Below are 13,780 nucleotides of genomic sequence, written 5' to 3'. Positions count from 1 at the left end.
GTAATTGGATAAAAAGCATACTAATCTCAAGTCTCAACTAACACTATATGCAAAGACTAATCTCAGCTATATATATGCAAAGAATGAATTGAATTTTGGCAGAATCTGTTGTTCTTCCTCTTACCCTGCGCGCCAAACATCCCAAAAGCCTTTGAAAATATATGTGCCAACAATAAATTTTGGATAAAAGAAGAAAAAAGAGACAATCTTGAAAGCAATCTAAGCTAAAATCTCTCCTATTTACTCTCTCCATTTTCTCTCTTTGTCCATTTTCAGGCAGTAGCCGTGGATGTGTTATTGGGTCCAAGTTTGAGTTTGGGAAAAATGGTTTTACATTTACAAGAACAAAACATAGAGCCCCAAAATCCAATCTTGAATTTTGATGCCCTTCTATGTGAGGAAGATCGATTAGATGAGGGAGATTTGGGAGGAGTGTACCACTCAGATGAAAGAAATCAGAATGGGGTCATCGAGAATGTGAAAAAGATTTCACCTTTTAGTAGAATGTGACTTGTTTTGGGAAACTGGTGAGGTTGAAACTCTGTTATCAAAGGAAAAAGTAAATTTTTTTTTATTGTACTAGTTTAGTTTCAGATGGGGTTTTGTTGGGGGTTAGAAAAAAGTCCTTGGAATGGATGTTGACTGTCATTGACCACTATGGTTTCAATGCTTTGACTGCTGTGTTAGCTGTCAACTATTTTGATAGATTTATATCTCAGAAGGTTAAGCCATGGATGAGTCAGCTTGTGGCTGTTGCTTGTCTTTCCATTGATGCTAAAGTAGAGGAGATTCAAGGGCCCCTTTTGTTAGACCTTCAAGTATGTAGCTATGTTTTGTTGCTTAAGACAGAGTAAATGATAAAAAAGCATATCTAAGTATCCTGATTTGATCTTCATACCTGAACTATAGGCTTGTGAGGTTCCTATATACTATCACCAACTACTGATTAAAACGCATCTCAACTATCACTTGTCCTCTTTTTTTCTACCTGAATGTAGGTAAAGGAAACAATTGATAGTTGAAGAGTGTTTTGATAAATAGTTGGTGATAGTTGAGGTAGGAAACTTGCACATTAGGAATGTTTTGACCCTTCACTTATTAAGAGATTGTAGTGTTGGTGTTTGTATAAATGTCTTAACGGTTATGTCCGTTTGTCATTTCTCGAGTATTGAACACTGGATTGAAATGAAGTAGAATGGGCATTGAGAATTGATATAATTGATCATACATAGCTTAGGATTGAGATATGATAATAATAGTTGAAGTTGTTATGGTTGTATTAATGATGGATGTATTTTATTGATTAGTTATCAAATCCAAAGTATGTATTTGAGGCAAAGACTATTCAGAAAATAGAACTTCTAGTGTTGTCCACCCTCAAATGGAAAATGAATCCAGTGACACCACTTTCATTTATAGACCATATCATCAAGAGATTTGGATTGATGACCAACCTATGTTCGGAGTTCCAGGGGAAATGTGAAAACATCATACTTGGTATCATCACTGGTGAGATATCTATCTCAAAAGTTTGTTTGAGACTTTTGGATGAAGGTAGTTTTTTGATTATATATTCGATTATATATTCGATCATGCTGAATGCAGATTCTAGGCTTCTGCATTATCCCCCATCTGTAAATGCAACTGTAACATTGTTTTATGTGATCAATGAGATTGAGCCTTGCAATTCAGTCGATTACCTTAAATCAATTTATGGCTGTTCTTAAAGTTAGAAAGGTTTGCACTCTTTCACATTGAGTTTTATTTTCTGTAATCGACTTCTTTGGGCTTCTTAGTAATACCTTATAGTATTTGACTAGCAATATCACTATGCCTATTTGGTTTTGTGTGTCACTGAAGTTCTTGATCTTCAAACAGGACAACATTGATGAATGTCATGATCTCATTCTAGAGCTAATGGGCATTTCTGGATCCAAAATCTACCAAACCCACACACGCAAATGCCAATCTATTCCAGGCACTCCCGATGGCGTTATTGATGCATATTTTAGCTGTGAAAGCTTTAATGATTCTTTGGCCGTGGCACCATCAGTTTCATCCTTGCCAGAACCTCAGTATAAGAGAAGTAGAACATAGAATCAACAAATTTTATTTGCTCCAATAAGTTCTGTGTCTGGTTTTAGACCACAGTTTTCAAATCCTTAACAAATTTAATTTACTTCTCATCAACTTGACGCTAAGGATGTACATAGATCAGATTGGTTCAGGCTTTTCAATTATCAAATCAAATCAATTTTATCGGATATTTAAATCTATAATCAATTTCAATCAATAAAAGTCAGGTTTTTCGATCTCATCTTTTTAAATTATCTCAGAGTTTTTTCCTAATAAAATTTTCATAGCACAAAACATACGACTCGTGCTCTAAATATACCTATAATTCTAGCATGATACAACTTTATTATAAGACATGTACTATTACATGACTAAACGCTACATAAAAAATATAAAATTGTTATACATTTTACTGTCCAAACCAATATAAAACTTTTACACATTTTTATTGTTTAAATCAATGTAAAATTTTGAAGTAGATATCCAACACTATAGTCTTTCCAAGCGTTAAATTAGTTTTTTAATTATTAGCATTAATGTTGATTTTGTTATGGTTTGAACTTTATTTGTGTCATTTACATTTATAAGCTACAAAACTTATTACACCACTAGAAAAGTCTGAGTTCAAATTTGAAAAAATACCTTTAAAGACAAAAATGATGAAAAAGCTTAAGAAATATTTTATAAGTTATATTACGATAAATATTTTTATGTATAATATATTTATAAAACTTGTATACATGTATATCAGGTTGGTATGATTTGGGTTTGAATTTTTCTAGTTTAAATCAAACAAAATTAATTGTGATTGGTTTTTATCAATACCAAATCATAATCATTTTTTCTCTTTCGATTTGACTCGAATTATTGATTTTGTTTGTACATCTCTAGTTGTAATATTTTTCTCTAACTACTTTTCTCCAACTTTTAATTTTGTTGAAGCTCATCTTCAACACGTATTGATACACTTTGTCAACAACACCTATTTTTGATAAAATACTTGTCTTCAACCGATTGTCGATTCATTTGTAATCAACTTTCATTACTTTTGCTAACTTCTTTCTAATTTCTAGAGAATAATTTCTTCATGAAATACACTTTATTCTTGTATTTCTTTAAATCTTCAATAGTTTTGTCAATCATTATCGGTCTAATTTTTTTTTCATATAACCATATGCCATAAAAATCTCCTAAGTGTTTAAATATGCTCTACAGTTCTCCACAACTCTCTACAATTTCTTTATTTCTTTGCTAAATGAAAAGAGAAAAAAAAACCAATAAGAGTAATGGTGAGGTGATAAGTACTCCTGTTGAAAAATGCGTAGGAACCCATGAAAAGAAGTGAAGCCCCCCTATTTAGAATAGTACAAAAGGAAGAAGGTCAATTTACCTCTGTTATTAAAAGAGTTTAACTATGTACATTGCTATATTCTTTATCTAATTAAATATAACTCTCACATTATACTTCGATCTAAATATATCCCTTCCAGTATTCTTTGACACAAATTTGTCTTTAGTTTTGACGGAGGACCAAAATCAATACTAATGGTTACGGAACCATATGAACACCCCTAACAAGAAGATAACTATATTTGATGTTCTTTCGTAACATAAAACGTAATTTAGCTAGAAAATAGAAAAATCCATTTATATATTTACTATATAAATTCTGTTTGAATATATATTAAATAAATACCCATATTCAAAACAAATTTAAATTTCCAACTCCAATTTTAAATTATTCTCCCAACCCATAATGTGAGTTGTGACAAACTCCGAGAGGACCACAAGAGTAGTAGAACGGGTAGTATTGCTTGATCTTTATTGGGAAAATAGACTATTGTTTTGAGGTATTAAAAATGAAGAAACCTAACCTTTTTAATAAATTATGTCGCACAATATTTTTATGCGAGTGGAATTCATAATGGAAGTAGGGGTGGACCCAAAATTTTCGTTAAAGAGGTTCAAAATATAAATCGAAAAAAGGGAAAATTGTATATAATAGCAAACTATTAATTCAAATTAAATGCTATAACCACAGTTTGATTTAATTGTAACCCATAGCAAACTGTTGCCATTCACCTGATCTCTCCCTGAAGTTCTCGCTCGCCTCTCTCGCTTTTATACAAACACAAATGTATTAAATGTGTTTGTGTTTGTGTTTGTGTTTGTATAGAGCGAGAGGAAATTGTATATATACATATATTTTCGTTCCCCTCTCTCCCCTCTCCCAGATCTCGCTCGCCACTCTCCCAAATCTCGCTCGCCACCCTCGCCTCTCTCGCATATACAAACAGAAACGAAATGTATAAATTGCGCTTCTGTTTGTATAAAGCGAGAGAAAATTATATATACACATGCAAATACATATATCTATGTCCTATACACTTATAATTATACAATACAAATATTTTCTTGCCCAGTTTTCTTTTGCCTTTCTCTCTTTCTAGTTTTATACATACACAAATTATACAATTGATCTTTTGTATACAACTGATTTCTTTTGTATATGTATAGCGAATTATACAACTGTCTTCTTTGTATATGTATAGCGAATTATACATTTATATGTTTGCTATGGAGCGCAATTATGTAAACTTTGTTATAACATACAAATATGAATTTTGTGTTTGTTATATGTGAAAGTTGCTCAAAAGGGAAAATTGTATATAATAGCAAACTATTAATTCAAATTAAATGCTATAACCACAGTTTGATTTAATTGTAACCCGTAGCAAACTGTTGCCATTCACCTCTCTCCCTGAAGTTCTCGCTCGCCACTGTCACGACCCGAGTATACACCCTGGACGTGGCCGGCCCTTAAGAACCATTGTTGGTCCCCAAACGAACCCTCATCATGGCTGACTACAAGCGGAAAACAAACTTAAGCATGCAAAAGCTTAAAACTGAATAAAATTCAATAAACTCAACTTTTCGAAACTTTAACTCAAATGAAAAACTTAGAATAAAAATAATATATTCAACTTTCCATAAAATAGGCAACTTAAGTCTTTAAAACATTTAATAAAATAAATGAATAATGCAGACTTCTCAACTATACTGACTATCTATGAAGCGTCTAACTGATAAAGATGGAAGTCGGGACAAGACCCACGACATCCTGACTAAACTGAAAAGTAAATGAAATCCTCCGGAAACAAGGAGGCTCACCATAGCTAACTCAAACTCCCGGATGTATCAACGAATCTCCTATTGATGATCCCGAATACCTGTGTCTGCATCATGAAAAGATGCAGGCCAAATGGCTCAGTACGTGGAATGTACGAGCATATAAGGGAAATTCTAAAACATAAACATAAGCTTGAAACTTGATAAAAGGAAAACATACTTACCTCTTCTCAAACTTACTTAACTCGAGGAATACTCAAGGATACTCAAAACTACTCAAACTTACTCAACTCAGAAGTACTCAAGGATAAGATACTCAACTCAGAGATAAGATACTCAACTCAAAGATATGATATTTGACTCTAGGTACTCAGCTGTCACTCCCCGAGCCTACACCCTAGGCAGGACTGGCACTCGAAGACCATTGCTGGCCCCAAGCGAACCCTTGGCCTAGGTTACTTAACTCAGCGGAAGACAATATTCATATCTATAATGATCAATGAGCTTAACTCAACTAAATAATAAAATCACTGAGAATGTTTAAAAGATTAAACATTCAACTTGGCCAAAAGTGGCAACCCAAATCTTTAACATAAGAATGATAATGCAAAACTACTGAACTACTAACTGTCCATGAAGCCTCTAAAACAAAGAGGGATGCCGGGGCAGGACCCCCGATCATCCTAACATCTGAAAGACTAGAAAGCAAATAAAGGAGTCCTCCGAAATTCAAAGAGGCTCACCAACAGACTTTGAATGCTCAAGTTGGATCAACGAGACGCTGGATGTTGATCCTGGTTACTTGCGTCTGCATCATAATAAGATGCAGGCCAACTGGCATCAGTACATTGAATGTACGAGTATGCGAGTTGGAATGCTAACAAACATAGCCTTGAAAGAGATTATGGAAGAAACACCTACCTGGCTCTTCTCAACTCATGGATACTCAACTCAATATAAAGCAATAAAACACATGCGATATATATATAAAGCTTATAAAACAACTGAAAACAATCTTAGTTCGTTAAAGATAAAGCAATAACAAACTTAACTTTACTCATTTAGAAAGTAATATAACTTCTGTGGGAGATTCTCTAACCGACAACCATCACTATGAGCCTAAGTGATGGTACAACGTTTTACCTCACATTACCAAGGACCGTCCTATACCTTGCCATTGGTATAGAACCTAAACTACTAAGTGGATCCACTAGTCTATGCTAAAAAGCACTAAGTAATCATTTAAAAAGTATGATCATTGTTCTGCCCATGATGGCTACATGGTTTATGGGGGCTTGAGTTAATATGAACTTGCGTCCCCATATCGGTGCTCAATACTACTCCCAAAATATACTTAGCTCATATGTTTTTAAAAAAACTTCTTCTCTGGTTTGAGATAATTGCTCAAACTTAGCTTAAAAATCTCTCTTGGAATCAATGTTCCCTTTTGTTGTTCAAAACTCTTTTGGAAATCTCAGTTTCCTCTCATCTTAAATGTTAAAACATTTACTCTTGGAAATACTTAGTTCCCATATATCATTTTAAAGAATATGGACTTTGCTCTTACTCTTTACTCAACTTCAAAACTTAAGTCTTAAAACAAATTTAAAACGTTTGTAAAAGACTTATGAAAACTTGAAATGAACTTCTCTTACTTGATTCTTGACTTCTCTTGACTTTGATCTTAACTGCTCTTGACTTGACTCTTAACTGATCCTTGAATTGAATTATGGATTCAAGCATTATGATTGGTGTTTGGAAAGATCTCATGTTGTTTAGGAAAGATTTTAGATAGCTAAACATAAGCAAAGACCGAAAATCAAGATTTGAATGTGGGTCCGCGACGCGGAGGCATAATTAAATTTTGGTTCCAAAAATGTCTTTTGAGGCAGAACACCTCGTGTCAGCTCCGCGACGCGGAGCAGAATTTTTCAATTCTGGGAACAGGTCGCGCGACACGCTCCCATACTCAAATTTCGTCTGACGAAATTTCTTCTTCGTTTTCCAGCCCCAAATTACCCAACCTCGGTTCTTTTTCTCAAATTATCTTTAGATACAGATGCCCAAAAAATGTACCTAAGAACCTAACTCGAAACGACTCTATAATGCGACGTAACAAACTCATAAACTTTTCAATTCAAGAACAACATTCAAATTCAAGAATTCATGTCAAGAACATCAACTTTCAAACTCTTTTAGGACGAATTTCGCTGAACTAAACATGTTTGGCGTGTGGGTGAATGAACCCAACGCTATGAGAGACTCACATACCTTGTAGGGTCAATTCCTTGGCGAATTCGCAACCAAAATCGATCGTTCTTGGCGAATCTTGCTTTTCCTCTTCTCCTTTCTCTTGTGTTCTTTCTCCAAAATCCCTAACTCTATTTCTCAAAAGTGTAAACTAAACTAACTCAGTTTTGACCCCAACTATTTTATTAAAAACGGATTTAATTAATTGGGTAAGGAAAATACCAAACTACCCTTCAAAAATCCGAATTGGGCATTTCCTTATTCGGATAGCCCAACTTCCAAAGGGTATTACTCACTCATATGAACTCAGAATCGCACAAACTTGGCAGCGTTGGAAAGATAATTCCAAGAGATTTCCAACCATACCTGGAACTACACCTAAATCATCCTGAGCTAGGAGTTATGGTCGTTTCAAGTTGACCAAAAACTCACTTTAACTTACTTAAAATTTTCCAAATTTCCTTATACTTTCCAAAAATAACTATTTCCATATTTTAAACTTTCTTCTAGTTCTTTCTACTTGCGTGATGTTACATCAACTCAATATAAAACAACAATACACATGCAATATATGGAAAGATTTATAAAACAGTAAAAATAACTTAGTCCGTTAAAGAAAACGAAATAACAAACTCAACTTTACTTATATAATAAAGTAATATAGTTTCTGTGGGAGTTTCTCTAACCGACAACCACCACTATGAGCCTAAGTGGTGATACATCGTTCTTGCCTACGCTACCAGAACTGTCCTATACTTTGCCGTCATATAGAACGCTTAACTTAGTGGATCCACTAGCTTAACTTATGTGATCATTTAAAAATCATGACCCTTTAATACCCATGATGGCTACATGGTTTAAGGAGACTTGAGTTAATCTGAACTCGCATCCCCATATCGGTGCTCAATACTACTCCCAAAAATATACTTAGCTCATATGTTTTAAAACAACTTCTTTCTTTGATTTGAGATAATTACTCAAAAACTTAGCTTAAAAGCTCTCTTGGAATCGATGTTCCCTTTATTGCTCAAAACTCTTTTGGAAAACTCAGTTTCCTCTCATTTTAAATGTGAAAACATTTACTCTTGAGAATACTTAGTTCCCATATATCATTTTAAAGAAAATCTTTACTTTTATGACTTAGATGTCTCATATTTTCTCGAAAAAGTGATTCTATTGATGGGATTTGGTATGAGATCGATGATCTCGATGAGATTGATATCCCATTTTCGAATATGAATTTGAATAGATTCTCTTTATTATTATAAATATACCCTTATTATCTTCCACCCTATCTCCACAGCTTAAGGCGACCCCCTCCCCTTCCTCTTTTTTTTCGTTTCAAGCATGGAACTTTACTCTTACTTTTTACTCAACTTCAAAGCTTAAGTCTTAAAAGAAAGTTTAAACATTTGTAAAAAGATTTCTTAAAAATATGGTTCACGCCGAATTATGGACTTGAACGACTCAATTCAAGGTTTTCAATAACCATAGATAGAACTCAAATACTTGGAACTCAAGAACTTCCATGATACTACTAATTTCAAGAATGCTCAACTCAGAGGGTTCATGAAAAATTATAAGCATGAACTACTCAACTCAAGGACTCAAAGATACTTCTCATCTCAAGATTGTTCGACTTATATATAATGATCATGCGGAATTATGGGCATGAACAACTCAACTCATGTACTTCATGGGTAATAGGTAATAGTCCCATGATTAGGATTATAATCTCAGAAGGGTTAGGAACTCGATACTCAAGACTTAGAACTTGAGGATACTACTTCTTTCAAAGATACTAAACTGATAGAGTTCATGCGGAAGTTATGAGCATGAACGACTTGACTCAAGGGTCAAACTATCAATAAGGAACTCAGGTATACGACTCTTCTCATTCTCATACTTACTTCTCAAAACTTAACTCAAATCTATGGTGGATATCAAATGATTCACAATTGAACTCAAAGACTTTCTTGAACTCTACTCTTAACTCTCTCTTGAATGTGAATTATAAATTCAAGAGTTATGGTTCATGATATGAAGGATCTCGTGATAATAAAGTAGACTCATGAATACATTTTCCTCACTCTCATACTGATTGCTCGAGTCTTGAAACAAGTTATTAGAAATTGTAGAAGACTCCTAAAAAGGACTTTATCAAAATGTTCGAAAGAACTCTCAAGACTTAACTCTTAACTCTACCTTGAATTTGAATTATGGATTCAAGGGTTATGCTTTGGAATGTAGGACCTCTCAATGATTTAGGAGGGTTAACATAATTGATCACAAGAACGGGCGAAGACCTAAATTAAAGACACTAGCGCAACGCGGAGATGGAATTAAATTGTTGGTCGCTAAAATATTTTTGAGGTAGAGGGCTTGGTATCCTCTCCGTGTCCCTCTCCGCGACATGGAGAGGGGGATGATCGACTGGATGCTGAAAACTTAAGCGCCTCCGCAACGCAGACCTATGTGCAATTATCTGCCCGATTTTTTCTTCCAATCCCAAACTCGACTCAACTCGCACCCAAAGTAGTTTTATCAACCAAGTCCACCAAAATTTACAGACCCATAACGATTTCAATGAAACCCAAGAGGAGCCATTGCAGTGCTGCTGCGAGGTTTGTGCGTCGTTAGTAAATCAGTCATAACTTTTTATTCAGAGCTCAGAATTTAACAAACTCGGCGGAGTTGGAAAGAGGACTCGAAGGGATTTAATTTTCTATCTTGTGGCTCACCTAACTCATCTTTTACTAGGAGTTATGGTCATTTAAATTTGACCCAAAACAAAAGAGAAACTTAGGAATGACTTGAATGAACTCTCTTTGTTTTTTCTTGGAACTTAAGGTGCTACATCTAGTGACCTTAATATTCAAGAAATTTTAAATTCCTTGCAAAAATCTCACTCACTACGAAGAACGGTTCGAGTCTTAGCTCAAAATTTTCTTCGGTGTTACAATATCTCCCCCTTGGGATCATTCGTCCTCGAATGACGATTGGACTGGGTATGGAATGGGTTACTCTTTCTAAGGTCTGCGTCTAATGGTATGATCTTACTATATTCAAGCTTAACTTAAATCCTTAAGTTCGGAATATATACCTCTCTATAGGAAATCTCATCTCAAACTATTACTCTCTACCAGCATGTTGGGCTCATATCAAGAACCACCTAATATTTAACAACACTACATTCAAGCTTAGTACTCTAACAATTCCATAGACTCCTACTAATCAGCTCCTTAAGAAATTATCATAACTTGACTCGATTTATCCTCTTATCATCTCCCCCTTAGGTCTAAGCTAACACTTGAAATCTATAGACCTATTCCACATTAACAACTCAATTATGCTATCTAGGCACACATGGAAAATCATAAATTAATTGGAATCTCATCCGGTAACATACCATCTCGGCACACCTCTTAATGCTCTTATTACTCTTGTGACTTAGCCACACTTCACTTCCCTTATCTAAACGTTAGGGTCTCTCACTTGTACCACTCATATCTATTGCAGATAATCACCTCAATTTCTCACCTACTCCATGTCAAGTCTTCTAGATTAAATCTAAAGACTAACATCGTCGCCCTAATGTTGCCATTCTTTTGATCATGACACTCATCTCGAATTCAAGCTTAATATTTATGACTAAACCCGAATATCAATATGATTGCTCGCTCACTATACTAACTTACAACTACTAGATACAAATTCAGAAGCATTCGTCCACTAGGACCTTATGACAAATAGCCAACCCTTACCTCTTAGTATTCATACTTACAATTTACTATCACATTTCCCTTCACAACTTGAGTACTATTCACTCATTCACTATACATCGATGTCTAATTAGTTCTATAACACTCTGAATATTATGGGCTCTCCCTCAAAATCATAAGCCTAGCTTAGATCTATTACCTCATGAATACTCCTACTCTTTTATTCAACACCGACAGCTGGTCATTTCCTACACAATGACACTTCATCACAAACTTACTCTTTACTCAACTTCAAAGCTTAAGTCTTAAAACAAAGTTTAAACATTTGTAAAAGACTTCTTAAAAATATGGTTCACATCGAATTATGGACTTGAACGACTCAATTAAAGATTTTCAATAATCATAGATAGAACTCAAATACTTGGAACTCAAGAACTTCAATGATACTACTAATTTAAAAAATGCTCAACTCAGAGGGTTCATGCGGAATTATAAGCATGAACTACTCAACTCAAGGACTCAAATATACTTCTCATCTCAAGATTGTTCGACTTATATATAATGATCATGCGGAATTATGGGCATGAACAACTCAACTCATGGACTTCATGGGTAATAGGTAATAGTCCCATGATTAGGACTATAATCTCGGAAGGGTTAAGAACTCGATACTCAAGACTTAGAACTTGAATATAGTACTACTCCTTTCAAAGATACTAAACTGATAGAGTTCATGCGGAAGTTATGGGCATGAACAACTTGACTCAAGGGTCAAACTATCAATAAGGAACTCAGGTATACGACTTTTCTCATTCTCATACTTACTTCTCAAAACTTAACTCAAATCTATGGTGGATATCAAATGATTCACAATTGAACTCAAAGACTTTCTTGAACTCTACTCTTAACTCTCTCTTGAATGTGAATTATGAATTCAAGAGTTATGGTTCATGATATGAAGGATCTCGTGATAACAAAGTAGACTCATGAATACATTCTCCTCACTCTAATACTGACTTGCTCGAGTCTTGAAACAAGTTATTAGAATTTGTAGAAGACTCCTAAAAAGGAGTTTATCAAAATATTTGAAAGAACTCTCAAGACTTAACTCTTAACTCTACCTTGAATTTGAATTATGGATTCAAGGGTTATGCTTTGGAATGTAGGACCTCTCAATGATTTAGGAGGGTCAACATAATTGATCACAAGAACGGGCGAAGACCCAAATTAAAGAACACTGGCGCAACGCAGAGATGGAATTAAATTGTTGGTCGCTAAAATATTTTTGAGGCAGAGGACTGTGTATCCTCTCCGCGACGCGGAGAGGGGGGTGATCGACTGGATGCTGAAAACTTAAGCGCCTCCGCGACGCAGACCTAGGTGCAATTATCTGCCCGATTTTTTCTTCCTATCCCAAACTCGACTCAACTCACACCCAAAGTAGTTTTATCGGCCAAGTCCACAGAATTCCCAAACCCAGCACGATTTCAATGAAAACCATATAAAATCTGCCAAGGAACTCAACTCGTTTGCAAAATTCACACCTCAAGATCTCAAAGACATTCAATAATGGCTACTTCTCAAAAACTTAATAATTCAATCTCAAAAACGAATTCAAGGATAGAATTAAACATGATTGGCGTGAGGGCGAACAAACCCAACACTATGAAAGCTTACATACCTGAAGGAACCATCTTCTTGAAGAACTTGAAGGAAAATCTGGGAAGATGAACTCTAGCCTTAGCGTTTCTTGAATCCTTGAGCGTAGAATCTTTTGGAGTGGATGAGAGGGTTTGATTTATGAAAAACTGGTTTTCTACACGTTTAGGGAAATTTAGATGACCTCCTAAGGGTTTTTTGGACTAAAATACCCTTAAAGAAATAATTAAAATGAGTTGGAAGTCGGAATAATATTTCACCAGGCAGTGAGGTCCGTATTGGCTCCGTGTCGCGGAGCTGCTGCCAGGTTTGCGCGTCGTTAGTAAATCAGTCATAACTTTTTACTCTGAGCTCGGAATTTAGAAAACTCAGCGGCGTTGGAAAGAGGACTCTAGGGGCTTTAATTTTCTATGTTGTAGCTCACCTAACTCATTTTGTACTAGGAGTTATGGTCATTTGAAGTTGACCCAAAACTTAAGAAAAACTTAGGAATGACTTGAATGAACTCTCTTTGGTTCTTCTTGGAACTTAAGGTGCTACATCTAGTGACCTTAATACTCAAAAAAATTTAAATTCCTTGCAAAAATCTCACTCACTACGAAGAACAGTTCGAGTCTTAGCTCAAAATTTTCTGGTGTGTTACATCCACTCTCCCTCTCTCGCTCGCCAGTCTCTCCCTCGCCTCTCTCACTTTATACAAACATGAATGTATAAATTGTTTTTTTGTTTGTATAAAGCGAGAGAATTGTATATACACATGCAAATAGATATATCTTCGTCATATACACTTATAATTATACAATACAAATATTTCCCCGCCCAGTTCTCTTTTGTCTTTATACAAACACAGATTATACAAAATACAATGTATAATTTGTGTTTGTATAAAATGAGAGAGAGATTTGATATACAACCGTTTTATTTTGATTCAATTGTATATAAAT

At 34.8% G+C, this 13,780-nt stretch overlaps 1 protein-coding gene and 1 pseudogene across 1 annotated transcript in view; both read left to right on the top strand.

The window, feature by feature from the left end:
- Nucleotides 1-13,780, top strand: part of LOC125840269 (uncharacterized protein At2g23090-like) — a 376,400-nt gene that overhangs the window by 148,971 nt on the left and 213,649 nt on the right. The window lies entirely within an intron of this gene.
- LOC125840109 (cyclin-D3-3-like) lies at nucleotides 325-2,166 on the top strand (annotated as a pseudogene).

This window comes from Solanum verrucosum, unplaced genomic scaffold (assembly GCF_900185275.1).
Source record: "Solanum verrucosum unplaced genomic scaffold, falcon-dt-bn FXZP01000180.1, whole genome shotgun sequence".
NCBI classification, from domain to species: domain Eukaryota; kingdom Viridiplantae; phylum Streptophyta; class Magnoliopsida; order Solanales; family Solanaceae; genus Solanum; species Solanum verrucosum.
The sequence above is the reverse complement of the archived record's forward strand: the minus strand, read 5'-3'. Positions and strand labels throughout refer to the sequence as shown.